The 22758-nt window shown below is 39.9% G+C and overlaps 1 protein-coding gene and 1 long non-coding RNA gene across 3 annotated transcripts in view; one reads left to right on the top strand and one right to left on the bottom strand.

Moving 5' to 3' along the window:
• Positions 1-4145, top strand: part of LOC146862397 (uncharacterized) — a 64102-nt gene extending 59957 nt beyond the window's left edge. The window contains exon 3 of the long non-coding RNA XR_014978121.1: positions 3227-4145. This is a non-coding gene — a long non-coding RNA (uncharacterized LOC146862397). The remainder of the gene's footprint in view (positions 1-3226) is intronic.
• INPP4B (inositol polyphosphate-4-phosphatase type II B) overlaps positions 1-22758 on the bottom strand; it is a 2419090-nt gene that overhangs the window by 1126780 nt on the left and 1269552 nt on the right. The window lies entirely within an intron of this gene.

The following is a 22758-nucleotide window of genomic DNA, read 5'->3' as shown; positions in this document are numbered from 1 at the left end:
CTGCGGAACCATGATTGCAAGAAGGTCCTTGTACGGATGTTGGTTTGTATTTAGTGCATAAAGGAAGAGAGTTACATAACAAATCATTTCGCAATTCGTCTACTTTCCATCTTTATAGATCACATGACTGAGCGGTCACCGCTTAAATTACTCGTGGTGCCAGCTTTTAGCAGATACAGGGCGCGCACTACATTTGACTGAGCCCGTACGGTAAGATCACAGTGTTTTTAATACAGAGGTTGCATTCTTGTTTAGGTAGGCCTATGTGGACAATAGGAGATGTTAATACAAACTGTTTTGGCTATTATTTGGTGATCTGATTAAGATGGCTTCCGATATTCAGCTGAATTTTTCCGCTGGGACGGTATACTCCCACTTTACTTGGCCATTCATTCGTAAGAAGGGGCTTGTGGGAGTTTACAGCAAACAAGGGCTAATATGTTTTGCATGGTTTGATATGCAGCATGGCAATATATCAATTCCCAAGACTTGTAACTTTGACTAATACAAAAATGGTTTGTGGTGTTTGTTTCTAACCTGCTGAGACAGGACATGTGCTTCATGATCAATAGGTGAAAACATGCTGTCAAAGAAAGTGAACATCCTTTTTGTTTAAGGGGAGTTTGGTGTGCAATATACCAGGTGATATGAAGGATGTTTTAAAAAAATAAGTCTAATAAGCCTGAGGAAATACCTGGCGACTTGGACTTATCAAGGTCCAAGGTAATGTGTTCCTCTATATTAATATAATGGGAGGAGGCAGTGTGTGAGAGACTATATCTTTCCAGGGACCACTGGTACTTCATGAAATAGTTGCAAATGCATATTTTGGAAACTTTGAAAAAAAGAGCAGTCACTGTACAACTGTGCATGCTGAGATAACACTTTTTTGGTCTTGGTATAGTAATTGATAATTGTTAGACATGGCGCCATTGGCGTGGGTTTCCCCTGTATTTTTGCCTTTACCTTCTGTTATGTTGCTGTGTGTTGGACTTTGTTTTTGCTGGTCTGGATGCTTTGCCACTGCTGTTCAGTGTCAAAGTGCAAGTGCTCCTTGTAAATTGTTGTTATGGATTGGTGATTCCATGATAGGCATATTTAGTTTACTAGTCAGTCCCTAGAAGACTGTACTATGTGTGCCCAGTGCCTGTGAATCAAATGCTGCTAGTGGGCCTGCAGCACTGATTGTGCCACCCACACAAGCAGCCTTGCAAAGGTAACTCAGACCTGCCACTGCAGTGTCTGTGCAGAGTTTAGTACTGCCTTGTCGACCTGGCCACTGCACCCACTTGCCAGGCCCTCACCTTCCCTTTTCTTACATGTTCGCCACCCCTAAGGTAGGCCCAAGGTAGCCCTGTGGGTGGGGTGCAGTGTATGTGAAAGGGGGACATGCCCTGATCTGTGTGGCATCTCCTGATAGTGAAATACTGCCAATTTCACTTTTCAATATTGTAAGGCTATCTGTGCCCATAGGGTAGAATGGAGTGTTTGCCAATAACATCTTATGAGCATTACTGCCCATGGGAACAAGATAGGAAAGTAGAGTTTGGTATCCCTGAACTCAGAATATAAAGAGCTTCTCTACCACAGAGAACAAAGGATTTTGTATTATAAAAAGAGGGGACCAGACCCCAGACTTTTAGATCATTCTGGCAATCAAGAGGAAGCTTTGCCAAGGAGAAGAGCTGGAGAAACCGAGTAAAAGTACTGCCCCTTTGCTGTGTGCTGTCTGGGGTTGGCCTGCAGTGGCTGTTTGTGCCATGGAAAGGAGAACGGACTTTGCTGTGTGCTGTGTCCCCTGCTAGATCTCTAAGGGCTTGAAAGAAGAGCTTGCCTCCCGTTCTGTAGTCTCAAGGACACAAAGCCTTCACCAGCTCCCCTGAACTTCCTTGCTGGGAGTTCTGATCTGCTAAGAGGTGTCTGCTGCTGTTTTGGACCTCTGGAGGCTTTTTGCCACTGGGAGCTGGAAAAGTAACACATATTCGAGAAGTGTGACGCATCCGCACCTGTTTACGACTCATTGCCGAAGAAACCGTTGCAGTGCCTGCCGTGGCTCGAGAAATTGCTGCGCATTGAATCCTGTGCACTGATCTCCGAAGTCCGAGATCACAGCAACGATTCCGAAGCAGCCCTGATGTGCAGCTGCAAGAACCAATGCATCATGGGACCGCTGCTGGAGAGAGCTATGCAGTGTCATCACTGCATCGAGATTCGATGCATCCCCGATCCTCCTGCATCGCTTCTGGGTGCCACGCTGGCAAGAACACCAGGGTCACAGTAAGAAACCGATACATCACCTCCACGCACAGTAAGAAACTAATGCATCACCTCCCCTTCAGTAAGGAACAGACGCATCACCGCCCCTGCAAGGCAGTAAGGCACCGATGCATCACCTCCCCTGAAGTAAGGAACCAATGCATCACTTTCTCTGGGTGTAAGGAATCGACGCATCACCTTCCCTGCAACAGTTTTTGTTTGTGTGCACAACGTCTCCAGGGTACTTTGTGGGAAAAGTGTTGCATCTGCAATTTGCTTTGAACAGAACTATTTTTTACCTTTTAAAAAGTCATATCTTGATTACTGTATTGTGGACTTTTGTCGGTTTGGTCTTGTTTGGTTTAGATAAAGATTCCTTTTTTTTCTAAACTGGTGTGGTGTCCATTTGTAGTGTTTTCACTGTATTTCTGTATGTGTTCACAAATGCTTTACACACTGCCTATGAGATAAGCTTCTCTGCTCATACCATGCTACCAGGTGTATCCCCCTTACCCTGACTCGGAAGAAAGGCCCCTACTTGGACAACGGTGCAAACCATTGCCAACTAGAGACACCCATCTCTAACACTAATCTATAGGATTACGTTTTTTAAAAGTATTTTTTTAATGAGATTATCTCTCCTTGTTTGTTTTTTGGTTCTTTTAGACATGTATTGATGCTAGGTTCAATATTTTGGAATTAGTTACAGAATATACGTTGAAATGTGAAAAAAACTGGACTTTGCCGCCATCATGAAGGGGGACATCTAACATATGTTATTTGGCACGTCTATTTTCTTACTGGATATTATGTCCAATGTTTCTTATTCGATATAAGGTTAGTATATTTGCCATTATGACAAGCTACAATTTCCATTTGATAGCCAAAGTTACACTATAGTGATGTAGCGACATGTATGACATATGCCATGTATTTACTTTGGTTGTAATCTCAATTTATTTGTCTGCAGGTTGGACTGTTTATGAGAGCGGCTAATTAAGGAACTTAAGCGTTTTGGACAAAAACATGAAGGCAACTTTTACTAATTGGTGTAGAAACATTACTCAATTTTGGAAGCTACACAGTTGACTACCGGTTGGTTGATACGGGTTGGTCAAAATTTGTGGACATCTAGTGCCAAATTATTGAAATACGGATCTTATATACTGATTGTGATAAAATAATGTATTTTGTTTGCTTGTATTTTTCTCAGGTAGGTTTTACAATTAACTTGGTTATACCATTTGACATGGCTACGCTTTCTCAGATTAATTATCATATTTCTGGAATAATTGTCTCTTTACAATAATTATGGATGTCTCTGCATCTCTCCTACTTTGTGTCAAACTTAAATAACATCTTAATTGTTAAATTCCACTCTTCTATGGTGAAGTTTCACATTAAGATTGCTTTCTCTTCTTTGATCTTTCCAGTGGAGAAGGTTTCGGTGGTGGACACTGTATGAGCAAATCTTACATGTTTTTTGCGCTGTTTTTGAAATTTATCATGACCACTTATTCAGTATTACTCTGTGGTGGTATAATGTGCCTAAGAGTAATGATTTTTATTCTTTTATTACCATTAAATAGAAGTACTAATGTTAAGTGGAAGTCATATAGACACAATTTGGTTTTAATGACACGGATGTGCATGCACAAGGGTGCAAAGGTGCACTATTAAAATACGACATATAGGAATACCATTGTGATGTTCATCAATTGTGTTTCTCTCATTTTTCTATGTTATCTACCATATCAGCCTTGAAAAAGTCAGAGGTTCAACAAAACATTTGTTGGCTGAATCATCTGTATCTTTTATGATTTAACCAACTGTATTCCATGTTTGATGGTGCTAAGACTGAATAAAGAAACAACTTACTACTTTCTATGAATTCTGGACTATTGATTCAAGCGGAGTTTTCGAGGACTATATGCTACTGAGTGGCTGAAATTAAATTTATCAGGATTCCATATTGTTAATTTGTCTTTTCAAAGGTGCAAGGGTGCTTGCATAGGGATTTGAGGGCCTTTATTTGGTATCTCAATTCAGCACAAAGTGTGGTACTCGAGGACCAGTCTCAGATTTTTGTGACACCATCTCTCCTAGTGCAAAATCTTGGCAATAAAAGTAAAACAAAACAACTAAACTATTTGAAATTCCATCCCCCAAACACATCAGGAATTCAAACAAGCAAACTACTGAAATGAGGTTTCTAAAGGTGAAAAAGAACAGCACTATAGGTTCAATCTGTAGTCCTTATGTTACATACCTTTTGTGTCAATTCAATTCAATATAACTTTAACGGTCTAAAAGCAATGGGCCATACAAGTACATAGAAATATTGTATGTAGCTGTAATCACACATAACAATTTAAAATAGTCATAAGTTGAAAAAACAGCTTAGAAAGGTGCGTAAAAGACTTATAAGCTCCAAGAAAGACACATCAAATAGTACTTCAAATATACAAGCTTCAGATAAGCAGAAGAAAATACAAATCAAAATCAAATTTCAGGGCACAATTTTGGTGCACAATTACAGGTTTTAGTGCGGAGGCTGCGTTTGAGGGGGCATAAAGAGGAGATATAGCGAGCTCAATGTAATAAGCCAGAATTGCGCATATAGATATAACAGACTAGTCCAAGATAGCATTTCTAGCCCTGAGTACTGCTTTAAAAAAAAAAGCCCAGACAATAAAAACAATTTTGGGTGAGCACAGAGATTGTAGGTGCAAGAGGACTGGTCTGCATCCTCGAAGGCCTAGACTTCTTAAAAGGGGTCTTAAAAAGTACTTATGTGCTACGCTGTGCAAATTACAAAAGAACATAAAGTGCAATAGTGATTGTGCATAGTAATTACCACAGGGACAGCAAGAATCTAAATTCCCATCTGGATCTGAAAAAGTGTTTAAAAAAAGAAAGACCAATAAATTGTCCCTGCTCTGAAGCAGAAAAGAAGAGACTGCTCCCATCTTGACAGGCCCAGCGACAAATACAAAGGGGAGTAGTCTGTGTACAGAAAACTATATTACTGTGACACAGGGGGTTTGGATAACTAGAGTTTCGACTTAATATTTGCACAGTGGGCCTTAAAAAGTATTTTCTCCTCCATCTTGCCATTTTTATAGATGCAACTAGGTTCAATAAACCCCCCGGATAACCCTAGGGAACCAATGGTATCTTGTATTTAACTCAACCAGGGAATGGCGCAAGCCTTATCCAGCTTCAGGTAGTCAGATATAATGTCCTTACAGAGTTTAGCGCCTGGGTTCAGCCAAATGCTAACTCATAACAAGATTGGCGCCAGCTTGATTGTGTCCTCAATAAAACCCTGGCTTAACTCGAGGTGGGTAATATGGCTTGGAGTGGAGGGCAGTAAACTTAACAGCCTACGCAAAAAGCGGTTTTCCTCTTCCTGGAGAGAACTGCATTTACTAAAACCCCATACTCCTGCTCCATAAGTAGCTACACGGATACACTGTTAATGATAGACTTTCGGAGGTGGAGACACAGTCCCACTAATTTGGGGTCTAATAAGGTTGCAGACTGTGCCCGCAATTTTACTCAATTTGACACAGGCCTGAGCACAATGGGGAATCCATGATCCTGTAGAACTGAAGTTTAAACCTAAGGAGCAAAAGTTCTCTAGAGTCCTCAAAGCATGCCCATTGATGCTAATTTTGTTTTGCCTTAATTTGCTCGGGCCACAAGACATAATGGGCGACTTGGATTAATTAGTGATTCAAATTATGCATACATTATGCAAAACAGTCTACCTGATGTCTCAGTGCTATAGGGGTCAGGGCTAACAATACTGTGTCATCCGCATAGAGGAAAGCGGGAATAGGGGAGCCTGCAATTCTGTGTATTTCTGTATGGGAAGTGCTGGAGCGGGGTTTTCTATTTAAACCCAAACATCAGCTTATATTTTTGTATGTTATAATTAAAATTATTAATGATTAATTATTAAGTACTAAGTTTTGTCGAGTTTTTTATTAACCAACTTTACTAATGAAAGAACTATATGCAATTACATGGCTAAATTAATAAGTGAACTAAGTTGGTGAGCAAATTAATTAAATAAGTGTGGCTTATGTAATATTTGTTATGTGATTGCACTTTAAAATAATATGTTTTAATGCTTCTTTATGTCGCTAATGGCTAGATAAATACATACACATAAGGGTATTAGTGGGAATTAACACTGTATATTCAATACAATGTAGTAACGTTGTTTTGTGTTTCTTTTTAATTAAGTTGTCCATTTTGGCCTGTTAAGAAAATGGCCGATATCTACAGCCTGCATTTGAGTAGATGAAATATGAAGAGAGGCCTCGCTGATTGTGACCTCGGCCTCTGCCTGAACTAAAAGTTATGAAAAGACGACAACTCTGGGATGATCGCCAATTATCCTTGGTAGAGAACATTTGTCTAAATGAACATTTTTGAAACTTGTGGTGGCTTCACTGCGAGTGATACAATTCCGGAGAAGAGCATCCATGGATGTTACAAATTAGTTTTGGACTTCCTATTTACTTGTTTTGAATTTTGAGATATCCAAGAGCGGAGATTTTTCTAATGTTACAAGCTAACATCCTTTCCTGCTCTGCTCAACAGACGTTTTAGAGCTTGTTTGTAACTTTTAGCATGTAAATTTTGGTATAAATATTACTAGACTAGAGAGGGTTTGAGGCCACTTCTTCCTGAACTTATGCTCAAGAGGATCGATGCTGACTGAGAGGAAGGCAACTCTATATTACAGCCTGAGAGACTTAATTCTTTTGATGAGAGACCTGTCCTGACTTAGAGTACGACATTTAGCCAGAATAGGTAAATATGAGAATAATGATCTTGCAATTGAATGACTTTTCATTTAACCCCTTCAGTGCCCGCCCCTTTCCCCGCCCAGTGCCGGCCGTTGCATTAGCGGGCGGGGTCTATGACGAGCTGGACTCGTCATGGGCACAGCGCCACCGCGGCCCATGACGAGTCCAGCTCGTCATGGGCACTGAAGGGGTTAAACTAATTTAGATAAAATAATTTCTGTTTGAATTACAGTGTCGGGTGGTTATTTCTTTGTCATATTATTGAGATCTCAAATGTGTTTTTACTGTTTTATCAAGACTCGAGACAATTCAATTTGGTTGCATTGACCTCCAATTAGGTGCAGATTGTTTTGGGAATTCTCTCTTATATTCAGTGTGGATAGAGTAATAGAATGAATGTTGGTGTAATGGGCCCCACCAGCGTATGTTGAGTGTATGTGCGCATGACTGTGAAATTACTCTGTCCGTGGAAGTAGGGAGAATTTATAAGTTCTGATCTGCAGCAGTTTCCTGGTAGCAGTATGATGGTTTTGATTATTGTCTTGATCTGATAGATTGCTTGTACATAGGCTTTTGGATTTATTGATTGATGTTGATACATGTACTAACATTAAATGTTGAAGTTGTCGTATTGAGTTATATGTAGTGTGTACGGCTTCTGGGACGTAGGGAGTCGGTGACGGTTCCGTAGTAGGGCAGAGGGAAGTGAGTGCTGCTCTCGGGAAAGACGGGATTGTTGGCCCTGTACGAATGCAGGGAAAAGCGTGTGACAATTGAAGTTGCGCGTCGCATTGTCTGGGTTCGATTCAGTGACATCGTCGTGTGTTACTACTAGAGACATATTTTCTGTATAAGAGAAGTGTGTATGGTTGCGAAGGTTATCTGTGAAGTTCTGGTCTTAGGTATCAGGGATCCTTTTGGGATTGCCGTTAACGCTTATCACTGGGAAGGTAATAGGTATTCTCTGAGCTTGTTTGAAGGACAGAGCAGAGGTAAGCTGCTTGGTTAACGTATGTTATAATTCTGTAGTAGGACAGATTGTTCGCTGTTCTCGGGAAAGACAGGATTCTGTGTAAATGTGCTACATTTTCTGGTGTGAAAGTGCGTGAATGTATGGGCATTTAATTAATTGTGAAGCTCTTAGGAACATTCCGGGAGGAAACAGTTAATGAATGTATGTTAGAAGGGCAGAGTAGAGGGATGTGCTACTGTGTCAACGAAAGTAACAATTCCGTAGAGCAGAGGCAAGCGCTGTTCTAGAGAGAAGCGGGATTCTCGTGGGAAAGGTCTTTACTATTCTGTGGTTAGCGGAGCAGACAATGGAGATATTTATATGTTGTAACTAATAGATTTGTAGAATCTGAAACAAAGTCTACCAAGAAGGTTGTGTAAAGGAGGGGTGGACGAGTGACAGGAGACAAGAGTAGAAGCGACTGCAGCGACTGCTGACGTCAGAAAAGACCGCGCTGTGATTGGACAGTGGGTTAGAACAGTGCTTGCACTGTGATTGGTGCGTTGGTGTGAGCCGCGCAGGGATTGGAAGAAGTACAGGGTGACGTAGACGCTCCGGGATTGGTGCGTTAGTGTGAGTCGCGCTGTTATTGGACAAAAGATCGTACAGTTGTAGAGAGGACTAGAGGGTTGTGGTAAACGCAAAAATGTATTACCAAACAGAGGAAAAGAAAAAGAAATCCTTGTTCAGTAAAATTAAAAAGGGGTTTGACAAGGATAAGGATATAATAACTAGAGAAGGTGAGTTACTACCTCCGACAAGAACCCCTGCATCCTTCATGGTTGCGAAATATGGATATCATACCTGTAATTTGGTTAGACAATTGGGCTAAGTACACTAGAGAAGATGGTGTTTTAGCATTCCCGGAACATGGTTCATTTAATCTGGCAGTGTTGAGAAATTTAAGGGAGAGAATGATGAGTCTAGAGCCCAGACCAAGGCCGACACAGTTCGAGGCATTGGTAGAATGGGAGGATGAGGTGCATGAGCGAGAAAAGCAGAGGAGTGGAGGTAATTATAGGTATATGTTCGGGAGGAAATATGATCGTGAAACTCATCATGATCGAATGAGGAGATGGCGAGATGCTAGTATGACAGAGGGACTATATCCTGTGAGAACTGTTGAGGAAGCAGAAGGGAGGAAAGGTACGGAAAAGGTACATGATGCAGAATTGAGAAGGTATGGGGCTAATGAATATGAGGATGAAGTCTTGGATGACATGATCTACAAGAGACCACCTCCATATAGACAAGAACCAGAAGTGAGAACACCAGTTGCTACCCCAATGAGAGATACTTTGCAAATCATAAAAACAGAAGTTGCGACACCTGATCTGAAAGGTGGTAGCTCTTTCGCGGGAAGGGAAAGAGAGATAGAGCGAGAGAGAGAAAGAGAGAATGAAATCGAGGATGAAAAAACAAGAGAATTAGCAAGAACAACATCTGAGTTGACAGAGAAAATCAGGGAATTAACTAAGAATCTAGAAGCTGTTACGGTGCCTGTAACAATAGGTCCAGTTATGCCTATTTTTGATAAGCAAAGAATGGGTGAAAGTGGTTTAACAGTTCCATATGTAGGAAATGGACTGGTTAGTTCTCCAGAAGAGTCAGGAATGAGGACGGGAGAGAATCAGTTGAGACATACCATATGTGGTGGAGAGTTAAATGTACAGTCTAATTCAGGATTGAATACTGGTTGTGTGGAAAGAAATGTTATGATGGGAGGATCAATTTTGGAACCAAAGAGGATGGCAGAACAAGTGAGTACAGGGAAGGAATCTACAGAAATAACGGCTGAGGATTTGAATGATTGGTTGAAAGCTCTTCAAAGGAAGGACAAAGATTCACAGGCAATTGATGTAGCCAGGTTGCGTATAGAACTGGAAGAGCTTATAGCAGGAACAATTCCTACAGAAACGTTAAAAAATCATCATGATGGAGAGTTGTTATTCATGTGTAAGAGTATCACATGGAGGGCTAAGAATACACATGACAGGTTAAAAGGAATAGCGAGTGAAATGGGAATTGACATGGACAAGGTGAAAGCTTTGCAGAAGCCTTACCGAGTGGATTTTTCGGATAAGGACATTGAGAATCTAAATGATGTTGGCCGAACAGGACAGATTAAGGAAATGATTGGATTATTGCGAAAATGGGGTGATGTGGAAAAGTGGAAGGATAGATGGTATAAGAAAAGAGAAGATACAGTGGACAGGACTTACTCAGCATTCCCCATGAGAGAAAGGAAAAAACAGTGGATGCCTATCCTATGAGAGAGATTCCTGGAGGAGGATATGCACATGTCCCATGGACTAGGCAGGATATTTTGTCATTTACAAATGATTTCCCTCGACTGAGAGAGAAGCCTGTCGAGTGGTATAGGCAGGTTGATAGGTTTGTGAAATTGTCAAAAGTGCTGTGGATTGACCTGAATAGCCTGTTTGATATAATTGTTCCAGCAGACTTGTGGGCAGAGTGTAAAATAGTTGTAGATTGGCCTGCTAAAGAATACCCGAGAGATCAAAGAACAGGAGCTCCAGACCCGAAGGTTATGAAAAAATATGAACAGGTCATAGTATTCCTGAAGAATAAGGTACCTCCTAAAGAGACAGATTGGGTTAAGATAGATCGAACACATCAGGAAGTAAAATAATCAGCTCATGCCTTTTATGAAAGGTTAATACTGGCTTTTAAACAGTTCAGTGGAGATGAACATCTGGGTGATAAGGATTTGAGTCATTTTGTATACAGATTTGTATATGGCTTGAGACCCGAAATCAGTGAAATGATACGAGAACACACAGTTGATTGGCAGAGTAAGAAGATTGATGAGATCTTGAGACATGCAAAGTACTTCAGTGATGAAATTGAGGCGAAACAAAGAAAGCTGAAGGAAAAAGCGATGTGGGCACAGGTGAAGGTTGCAGAAAGACAAGAAGCACAGCTGGTTGAACAAGCAAATAATCCAGGAAATAGGCCAGGAAAAGGAAAGGGGAACATAGAAGAGGCGAAGAAAAAGTTTCCGTGCCACAACTGCGGAAAATTAGGGCACTGGACATCCGAGTGTACGAATCCACCATTAGTGAATAATGAAAATCAATCCTTGAATCAACAGGTGCAGAACGAGGGGTGTAATCATCCGCAGCAACAGCAGAAGGTTGTCAAGCAGCAGAATCAAGAGCCAAAACCGCCTTTGCCACAGAACAGAGGATCCCCGAAATACAATCAAGACTCTGGATACTACAATGATGAACAGGTAAACAAACTGAGACGTACCAATCCAGTACAACAATACTGGCTAAAGAATGAGGGGAGTGAGTCTTAAGGGGACTACTGACGGTGCCGAAGAGAGGAGGAAGAGTGCATACTTGGAGCAACTCTAGAAATAGACCAGGCAGGACCATTTCTAGATGGGAAAATAAATGGGTAAAGTGTTACTTTTTTAGTAGACACAGGAGCGACAAGATCAACTGTCAGGTCAGCAGATATATTAAATCTTCCTCTCTCGGACGAAGTAATCCAAGTGGTTGGTGTGTCTAATACACAGATTAAGACTCGTTTTACTGAACCAGTAAGGGTAAGGATAGGGAAATTTTCAGACATGCACAGGTTTGTAGTGTGTGACACTAGTCCAGTGAACTTGTTAGGTAGGGATTTGTTGTGTAAAATGAATTGCACAATTTTTTGTACTCCGGATGGAATAGCCTTTGAGACACCGGATGAGGATGTCTTATACAGAGTAACTCTAGATAATAGAGAAAATGAGATTGTTGGAACATATGCTGTATTTAATCCAGATGACTTGCCTCAAGAATTGAGACACACAGTAAAAGCAGCAGTTTGGGATTTTACTGGAGAGGATGTGGGATTGATGAATAATGTAGATCCAGTAAAGATTACAGTGAAAGAGGGAATCTCTTATCCTAATATCCCACAATACAGACTGACACCAGAGATAATTGAAGGAATAACACCTATAATTGACAAAATGATTCAGCAAGGTGTCTTGAGAGAGTTACTGAGTAGCCCATGTAATTCACCTATAATGGGGCTGAAGAAACCTAATGGGAAGTTCAGGATAGTGCAAGATTTGAGAAAAGTTAACAAAATTGTGGCATCATGCTGTCCCATTGTGCCAAATCCATCAGTGATTTTGCATCAGATTCCTCATGATGCTGAATGGTACACAGTAATTGATTTGTGCCATGCTTTCTTTTCAATTCCATTGCATCATGACAGCCAGCCGATTTTTGCATTTCGGTTTGGACAGCGTATTTTGGCATGGTGCCGAATCCCACAGGAGTATACAGAGAGCCCTTCAATATTCAATCAGTTGCTGAAGAAATCCTTGGAAAGTTTGACTATGCCTGAAAGCTCAGTACTAGTACAATATATCGATGACCTACTTGTGGCATCGAAGACACGTGAAGCATGTGAAGTAGATACCATAGCTTTATTGAATCATCTGGCTGATGGAGGATTAAAGGTATCTCCAGCCAAATTGCAATTTTGCAAGAAAGAAGTACATTATCTTGGACACAATATTGAAAAATGTCTAAGAAAAGTGACCATTGACAGGATCAAAATTATCAGAGGAGTGAGAGCCCCAATGACCCAGAGAGAAGTAAGAATGTTTCTGGGAATGGTGGGTTATTGTCGTCAGTGGATAAGTAACTTTTCCCTGATAGCAAAGCCACTGATTAAATTGACCAAAAGTGAAGTAAAAGACCCATTGGAGTTGAATGCAGAACAAATGGCAGCATTCGAAGAATTGATGAACAGATTATGTGAAGCTCCTGCTCTGGGAATGCCAGACTATGAGAAGGAGTTTGAGCTATACTGTAGTGAGAGGAAAAGATGTGCACTTTCAGTGTTAATCCAGAAACAAGGACGTCTGAGGAGGCCAATTGCATACTTCTCATCAACACTTGACCCAGTAGCTGTGGGTTTACCAGGTTGCCTGAAAGCAGTAGCTGCTACATGCAGAAGCTTGGAACAGAGCGAGGGTATAATAATGGGATATCCTGTACGGGTGTTCGTACCTCATGATGTGGCAATTCTTTTGACAAGAAGCAGAACTCAATATATGTCACATAGTCGGCTGACTAAATATGAGAAAATCATTCTGGGAGCATCAAATGTGACTCTTGCGAGATATGTGAATCCAGCGACACTTTTGCCAGATGCTGAGAATGTGAGTGTGAGGGATGATGTTGATCATGATTGCTTGGATGTACTTGATTACTGTACAAAACCGAGACCAGACATAAGAGATCTGCCACTGCCTGAGAGTGATCATGTGTTGTTTGTGGATGGATCATGTCTGAGAACAGAAGAAGGTGTGCTGAGTGCTGCATATGCGGTGTGTAAAGTTTCAGAAGTTATGGAAGCTTCACCTTTGAAAGGAGTTAAATCTGCTCAGGTAGCGGAATTGGTGGCACTGACAAAAGCTTGCAAGATTGGAAGAAATGTGAGAGTGACTGTAATGACTGATAGTCAGTATGGATTCGGAGTTGTTCATGACTTTGGCCAGCTTTGGCTACAGAGAGGTTTCCTGACCTCAAGTGGAACTCCTATAAAGAATGCTGAAGTGATTGGGAAATTGATTGAGGCGATACAGCTGCCTAAAGAACTAGCAGTTGTAAAATGTGCTGCTCATGGACAGGGTGATGACTTCATTACTCTTGGAAATAGGTTTGCAAATGACATAGCACAGTATTGTGCAAGGAACAATCATTCCATTAACAGGGGAAAAGAGAAAGTAATGTCTTTTTGTTCTGTGATGATTACTAATGTGATGGAAACATGGGATGAGGTGAGGCAGTTGCAGGATGAAGCAGGAGATGAGGAAATGAGAGATTGGATCAAGGCAGGTTGTGCACCAAGAGAAAACGATCATGTATGGATCTATAGGGATGGAAGACCAGTCATGCCAAATGCTATGTTGTCAACAATGGCAAGAATGTATCATGGCCAGGGACACCTGGGGAGGGATGCTATGATTAGATCCTTTAAACAGACCTGGTATAATGCAAAGTTCAGGCTGATAGTAGAGAGCATCTGTCAAAGATGTTTGATTTGTCAGCAATTCAATACTGGAAAGAAAACAGTGGTGAGCCTAGGAACAATAGGCAGAGAAGGAGATCCGTTTACCAGAATGCAAATAGATTTCATTGAAATGCCCCAAGTCAATAGATTGAGGTATGTTCTAGTGGTAGTCTGTTTGTTCTCAAGGTGGGTGGAAGCATATCCAACTAGGAGAAATGATGGAATAACGGTGGGCAAGTTGCTGTTAAGAGAGTTGATTCCCAGGTACGGGTTCCCAGTGACAATTGAGTCAGACAGAGGAGGACACTTCTATAATGAACTCATGAGTTTAATTTGTGAAGCATTGAGTATACAGCAGAAGCTACATTGTGCATACAGACCAGAGGCTTCTGGCGTTGTTGAGCAGATGAACGGCACAATCAAAAACAGAATTGGCAAGATGTGTTTAGCCACTGGAATGAAATGGCCTGATGTCTTGCCTCTAGTGCTGATGACTATTAGATCTACTCCAGATAGAACTACGGGGTTGAGTCCACATGAAATAATAATGGGACGTGCAATGAGACATGCATTCATGCCTGTCAACAAGCTGATGACTATAACTGATGACATGATTTTGGATTACTGTAAAGGCCTGGCTGACGCAGTTCATTCTGTGTTTCACCAGGTTGGAGAAGACGCCACCACACTTGAAAAGAAGGCAGCCCATGATCTGAGCCCAGGGGACTGGGTGAGAATAAAAGTGCACAGAAGAAGAAATTGCTTGGTTCCAAGGTGGGGAAGGCCAAGACAAGTCATTCTGACTACGACAACTGCTATAAAGTGTGCAGGAGTGAAGAACTGGATTCATGCAAGTCATACTCTGAGAGTTCCAAATCCAAAGGATGGGACTGGGAAAGAGTACTTTGAAGAGTCAGATTCCAGTGATGATGCAGACACTGAAACAGTGAGAAGAAAAAAGAATCCTGAAAGGGGGGAAAGAGAGTCAGAAAGAGAGTCAGGTGATTCTTTTTTCTTACCAGAAGAAGTTTCAAGAGTTTCAAGAGGAACATTGCGAACTTCAGAGGAGAGTTCAGATTCTGGAAAAGTGCCTGAAGTTCTAACGAGCAGTGGAGAAAATAAAGAGAAAGAAAGAAAAGAAAAGAGTGATTCCACAGAGACTATACCTGAGTCAAATGAGGAGATTGAGAGGAATCCATCTGAGATAACTTCTGAAGAAGTAGGGTCAGAAGAAGATAGAGAGGGACAGATTGCGGAAGACCCCCGAGGAGGTGTAGGGAACATTCATGAAAAGCTAGGTGAAGGGACAAGTAGACAGCAAGAAGATTGCGTGTCGGAGACCCGAGGAGGGACAGTAGTAGGGAAATCTCAATCAGTGGAAAAGAAGACTGTGGAAAAAGAGAGAATTGTTGATGAACAAGAGGCAAATGAGACAGAATCTGATGAGAGTGAGAATGCGATACCAGAGGGTCGAGTTCTGAGAAAGAGAACTTGGATCGGAGAAAGGAACAATAAAGAAGTAAAACAGAAAAGAAGTGTAAAAGGAGATCTTTGGCCTAACAAGATAAAGAGGCTGAGATATCGATTGACACGAGTTAATTCATCGAAAGCTGAACAGGTGAACGAGGTGTCAAGCCAAAATCAAGCGAAAGAAGAAGAACGAAAAGAACCAAAGGAACCAGAGGAGATCAAGAGAATCAGAAAACCCAACCAGAAGTATAGGTCACCAGAATGGACGTATGTGGCACTGTCTGAAGAACAAGAAGAGGCAGAGAGTCAAGGAAATCCAGAGGGGACCTTACTGAAAGTGGTTGAGGAGGAGGAGACTGTTGGAATCCTGAAAGTTATCTTGTCTGACATTGGAGAAGAGACAGATGTTCAGGATCTGATACAATTTGATGTTGATGACGAAGGAGTGAAAAGTGATGAAAATCCAAATTGAGTGAACTGAAGGAGTCACTTGGAGAAGAGTGAAGAAGAAGAAATCTAAAAATTAACAGATGTTAACGATCTAGTGTTCTAGAGATTCAGTAGTGGAGTAGTAGAGGCTGAGTCAAAAGACACAGTCAAAGTAATAAGATGGCTAACACAGAAAATAATCAAAGTAGATGTACCTTCTTGAAAAGATGGTGCAAAATGTGCTGCTGTTGTACAGGACTATTGATGCTACTATGGAGTGTGCTTGCTTTGTTAGTTACTTTTAGAGTTACAATAGACACTTTGGGAATACATACTGAGAATATGACTAACATAGAGAAAGGTTCACAGAAAGTAGTACCAACTAGAATTAGTAATATATACATACACAAGGATAGGTCAATTAATGATTTTTCTAGCAATGTTTTTTCAAAATTATTGTATGAGTATGTAAAGACAATGGAGGTAAGGGATTGCTACGTCTGTATGCAGTTACCTGCGTCCGTTTCAGAGGGAGTTACTTATCATCATCTTCCAGCTACGTATGGAATTTCATGTAGTGTATTGATTAGTATTTTTTATCTATTAGGGAAAATAGATTATAATATGTCTAATAAAGATAACATTTTTGGGCAATTGCCTATGAATAAAAAACTGAATCCTGCTAAAGAAGCTAACATTTTAGGTGAGATTTTTATTGAAACAGAAGAATTAACATTAGATTACATTTTTAGAAACAATTTAACTTGTAGTTTGAAAGAAGAAGAAGAAGCTTTCCTAGACATGGTAGAGAAAAGGAGAATGAGCATGCATGAAAAGGCAGGAGGATATAAAATGAGTGAGACAGTGTGGGACATTGAGATGGGAAAGGAGTTGAAAAATGGGGCCAGTCCAACTTTGACTATAGATGCACCACAGAAGGGTAAACTATGCATTACCAGAAGGAAATCCCAATATGATTATTACTTTGTTGGGACTAGTGAGTGCCATGATACATACTTTATTGCAACAGGATGGGGATTTAAAGGAGGAGAAGATCCAGTTTTCCCGGGGGTGTATTATATTTGTGGGAATAAGGCATATTACAGGTTGCCTGACCATTGGTATGGCACATGTTATGTTGGCCTGGTTTTTCCAAAGATTTTCCATATGGATAGAATAGAAGATGCAGAACAAATTAATCTTCTAACACGCTTTAAAAGAGAAACTTGGACAGAAATTGTAGGAGATATTTTTGGAGCTTTGATACCAGCAGTGGGAATTTCACTAAATGCATATGGAATTCGGAAGCTGTCAACAGTGGTGGATCGCTTATCGATGAGCACCGCTGGAGGGTTTCTATTGGTAAATACAGAGATGGTTGCCTTACGTGCCATGTCTATGCAAAATCGACTTGCCCTTGATATTCTATTGGCAAAAGAGGGTGGAGTCTGTGGAATGCTGAAAGTTCAACATTGTTGCACTTACATTCCTGATGAAAGCAAAGATTTAAAAGTTTATATCAAAAATATTACTGATTTGCATGAAGAATTAGTACCACTGGAAGCTGAAAGTATCTGGACTAAAATGGCTAATAAGATGATTGCTGTTAAGAATTTTATAGCTAAGATAGGTAGTACCATTTTTGGTAAGATATTAGTTCCATTGACATGTGTGATTGTTGCTTTATTGATTCTTAGATTAGGGTGTTTATGTTGTAGATATAGGAGGAATAAAAAGAAAATAATAAAAGAAAATGTTGAAAAGAGACAAAAGAGGTCAAAAAGAGACCCACAAGAAATAGAATTGGAAGAATTTAGGGAGAGCATGTATTTAGAAACAAAAAGAGATGATTAAAGAGAAACTGGAGTTTAACAAATGAACAAAAAGACATTTGGATTTTTCCTAAAAGGGGGAACTAAAATTTTTTGGGTTGGATTTTTATGGTGATGATATATCACCAAAGGGGGGATTGCTGGAGCGGGGTTTTTTTTATTTAAACCCAAACATCAGCTTATATTTTTGTATGTTATAATTAAAATTATTAATGATTAATTATTAAGTACTAAGTTTTGTCGAGTTTTTTATTAACCAACTTTACTAATGAAAGAACTATACGTGGGAATGCAATTGCATGGCTAAATTAATAAGTGAACTAAGTTGGTGAGCAAATTAATTAAATAAGTGTGGCTTATGTAATATTTGTTATGTGATTGCGCTTTAAAATAATATGTTTTAATGCTTCTTTATGTCGCTAATGGCTAGATAAATACATACACATAAGGGTATTAGTGGGAATTAACACTGTATAATCAATACAATGTAGTAACGTTGTTTTGTGTTTCTTTTTAATTAAGTTGTCCATTTTGGCCTGTTAAGAAAAAGGCCGATATCTACAGCCTGCATTTGAGTAGATGAAATATGAAGAGAGGCCTCGCTGATTGTGACCTCGGCCTCTGCCTGAACTAAAAGTTATGAAAAGACGACAACTCTGGGATGATCGCCAATTATCCTTGGTAGAGAACATTTGTCACAAATGAACATTTTTGAAACTTGTGGTGGCTTCACTGCGAGTGATACAATTCCGGAGAAGAGCATCCATGGATGTTACAAATTAGTTTTGGACTTCCTATTACCTTGTTTTGAATTTTGAGATATCCAAGAGCGGAGATTTTTCTAATGTTGCAAGCTAACATCCTTTCCTGCTCTGCTCAACGGACGTTTTAGAGCTTGTTTGTAACTTTTAGTATGTAAATTTTGGTATAAATATTACTAGACTAGAGAGGGTTTGAGGCCACTTCTTCCTGAACTTATGCTCAAGAGGATCGATGCTGACTGAGAGGACGGCGACTCTATATTACAGCCTGAGAGACTTAATTCTTTTGATGAGAGACCTGTCCTGACCTAGAGTACGACATTTAGCCAGAATAGTTAAATATGAGAATAATGACCTTGCAATTGAATGACTTTTCATTTAAACTAATTTAGATAAAATAATTTGTTTGAATTACAGTGTCGGGTGGTTATTTCTTAGTCATATTATTGAGATCTCAAATGTGTTTATACTGTTTTATCAAGACTCGAGACAATTCAATTTGGTTGCATTGACCTCCAATTAGGTGCAGATTGTTTTGGGAATTCTCTCTTATACTCAGTGTGGATAGAGTAATAGAATGAATGTTGGTGTAATGGGCCCCACCAGCGTATGATGAGTGTATGTGCGCATGACTGTGAAATTACTCTGTCCGTGGAAGTAGGGAGAATTTATAAGTTCTGATCTGCAGCATAAAAAAGATAAGTGGGCTGTAAGTCCATTAATATATAAAATAAATAATAAAGGAGCCAATATGCAATCCTACCTCACTCCACTCTTTAGAGGGAATTCAGAAGATAGCTTCCCAAGTGAATTTAGGCGAATCCAAGCTGAAAAGTCTGAATGCAGGCTGTATAAAAAGTTCACCCAAGGGGTGTCCACGCCTTGATCGAGCAACATTAGCCAAAGTTTGGTTCTGTTCACTGAATCAAAGATGGTGGACAAATCCATGAAATATAGATATATAGGGGAGCGTTTGACCTTGGTGTATTTAGAGATGGTCAAAGCCAGGTTCAGGCATTGTTCATTGGTTCCTAATTTAGGCCGGAAACCAAATTGGAAAGGAGAAAGTATGTTCTTGTCAGGTGCCCATTTGACCAAGCAGTCATAAATGACCCTGCCAATTATATTAATTGTGCTGTCAATGAGAGAATTGGGCTGATAGCACTTAGGCGACCTACGATCACCCTTTTTAAATATGGGTACTATTATTGCAGTAGACCATGAGGGCGGAATAAAGACAGATAGGGAAATATAAAAAAAAATCTTGATGAGGGGACCCAATATTTCAGGCATGGATTTCAACAAATCCATCTGTACCCCATCGGGGCCTGGAGCTTTCCTGCCCTTACTATGATGAATGGCTGACTCAACTTCCTCCAGAGTTACAAAAAGTGGGGGAGAGTTCTGTAGTCTATTATGGAGTGAAGCAAGCATGATTGGCACATGCTCAGTATGATACATTGAGGCAAAGTGGGTAAAACAGTCTGCTTCAGGGATATTGTTTTGAAGAAGGGAAATGATGGAGAAATTCCTGCACTGACTTAATTAACAAGGCCCCAGAAGGATTTACTATCCTTTTTCCAGGATGCTTGCTGCAGAAGTTCCCAACCTTGGTTGTAAACTTCCCTCTTCCCATTAGCTAGAGCAGTTTTGCACTCAGTGCGAGCCAAATAAATTTCAGGCTTGTTTCTAGGGCAGGCATTTAGGGCTTTCCTCAGCTTCCTGTTTGCCAGGGGAAATGTCCCATTGAACAATCTTGGGTCCGTATGTAGGCTACAAATTGTCCCTGATTGTATAAATTAAACTATTATACTAGGAAGCCATAGAATTTTGTACGTTCTCACTTAGGCAACAAAGGGATTTATTTAAGTGTAACTTAATTAATGCGGCAAGTGACTCTTTTGGATTTTTCAGGCGCCAGACTAATTTTAGGCCATCCTATGAGTGATGCGTAATGGGAATTACGTTCCAATTGCATGCAAGGCCCTTAAGCGGTAAAAGCATAGCAGCACTGAACACGTTACGATCTCCCCAGTCTGTGGGGAGGATCTCACTTTTGGAGAACAAGGGTAAAAAATCCCCAAACACATCAGGAATTCAAACAAGCAAACTACTGAATTGATGTTTCTAAAGGTGAAAAAGAACAGCACTATAGGTTCAATCTGTAGTCCTTATATTACATACCTTTTGTGTCAATCCATGCAGTTTGTCTGGTGCTATTCGTTTTAATTTCCTCATCAATAACTGGTTTGCGCTAATTGTGTGGAAATTAAAGGTCAAGGTATGTAATTTGAAATAACATAAAGGCTGTTATTCAAAGACTTATAAAACAAAGGGGTTATTATTTAGGTAGTATTGCAAAATTGTATTTGATCACCAAATACTTTTGCACTGGTCAAAAGTCTATATAGAGTTTATGCCAAGTGTATTTACTTTCACCCATTCCTCAGTGAATAACTACTCAGACAATATGTAACCTTGAGAACAACATAAAGACATCTGTTTATATGTATGCTGACGTTAAGTCTACTGCATTTACAGAACTGAATGTAAGCACACGAGGAAACAGGGTTTTCTATATATCAATCACCAGGTGCAATCATTAAATAACCCACATTAACAAGGCGAAGTAAGGAGCAATCATATACATAACAATAAATAATTAACGACTATTAGTACAGTCAACAAAAACAATGTTGTGTGAGTTAAGGGTTTTATTTTCACTCCTTTTAGTCATTCATCTATTTATTTATTAGGTATTTATCTTTAGATTTCAGCATTTAAAGTTAACATAATCCATGAATCATAATTTGATTATTAAATAGAACAAAATGTTTGTTAGAAATACAGCAAACATCTTCCATAAAGGAACATTCCCTATTCTAAATTAGTTAGAATAATGAGAGAAAAGGGTGTCAGTTCAGAAAGCCAATGAAGAGCTCTGATAAGAGAATCAATGCGCACGCCTACAGCCTTTGCATTGCTCACAGATATTAGCAGGTAATTCAGCAAAATCTAAGTAAGACAGCCTCTCATGAAGAAATCCATTAAAAACTCAAAGGGGAGTCTCAAGTCAGAGAGTCGGCGAAGGAATCCTGAATCTAGCTTAGGAACACATACTAATATGAACACCCAAATTCTCCACTGCAACATTATTTTCTTCCATCTTCTTCATCCTCCAATATAATATCAGCAAACTTCTGCAAATAAGCTAAGTCTCCATTTTCGCATAGGGGCACAATAGGCTTTCAGACATTACAACTTGAAAAGTTACATTATTGATATTTTGCAGTCCAGACTGTTCTTCCCATGAATCATTCTTCCAGCTGCCTCCTCTGCTCCCGGTGAGAAATCACTATTGGTTTTCTAATACAAAACAAGTGTCCATTCAGTACTCACTAACTAAGAGAAGGCTTCTGGAAAAATACAACATCTGAAATAAAGAGAAATATTGTGTGCAAAGACCTATTCCATGTGGAAAATATTTCAATGTTAATGCATTATTTTTATGTTAGTATGGCATCAACAATTTGGCTAACTTAAATCAGCACTTTTATTTATTTGCAGGTCTATCACATTTATATTTGATTACCTACTATAAATTTAGCATTTTTCATATGCATTACTTAAACGTAAGTTTTACACATCATTAATAAAAGCATTTTGTCAGCGAATAAGATTCGCCACAACACACAAATATCTCCTTTCTCTCTTTTTACTTATAACTTTCAAGAGTGTTCTTTAACATTGGATACAAATTGTTGTAGCTATTGTCCAGTGCTAAAGTGAAAGGTTTTTAGGGAGAAGGAAGACATGAGAGATATATTGAGTGGAAGGGGTTGTCTTGTGAGAAGGGCACATGAGATATTTGATGCACGTAGGCAGTTGTTATTTTAGGCCCATTGTTAAACAAACTGGGTTGATGGTTGACTGGGATGAAAGCCCTGGTCAAGCAGCAACCTCAGTCCTTGTTGATTTTTGTGAGAATTGCGTGCATTCTGGGTCACAAATATGCCACACTTTGCAGTAAGTGGTCAAAGCAGAGGGGGGTAATATTACCCCCAATTGTGTTCCCCCCTCTTGCTAGCCCAGAGTGGATGATAAATATGGGAGAGCTGCAGGAGCTC

The sequence above is a fragment of the Triturus cristatus genome, chromosome 2_2 (assembly GCF_964204655.1).
Source record: "Triturus cristatus chromosome 2_2, aTriCri1.1, whole genome shotgun sequence".
NCBI classification, from domain to species: domain Eukaryota; kingdom Metazoa; phylum Chordata; class Amphibia; order Caudata; family Salamandridae; genus Triturus; species Triturus cristatus.
Note: the sequence above shows the minus strand (reverse complement) of the source record. Positions and strands in the feature narration are given on the sequence as shown.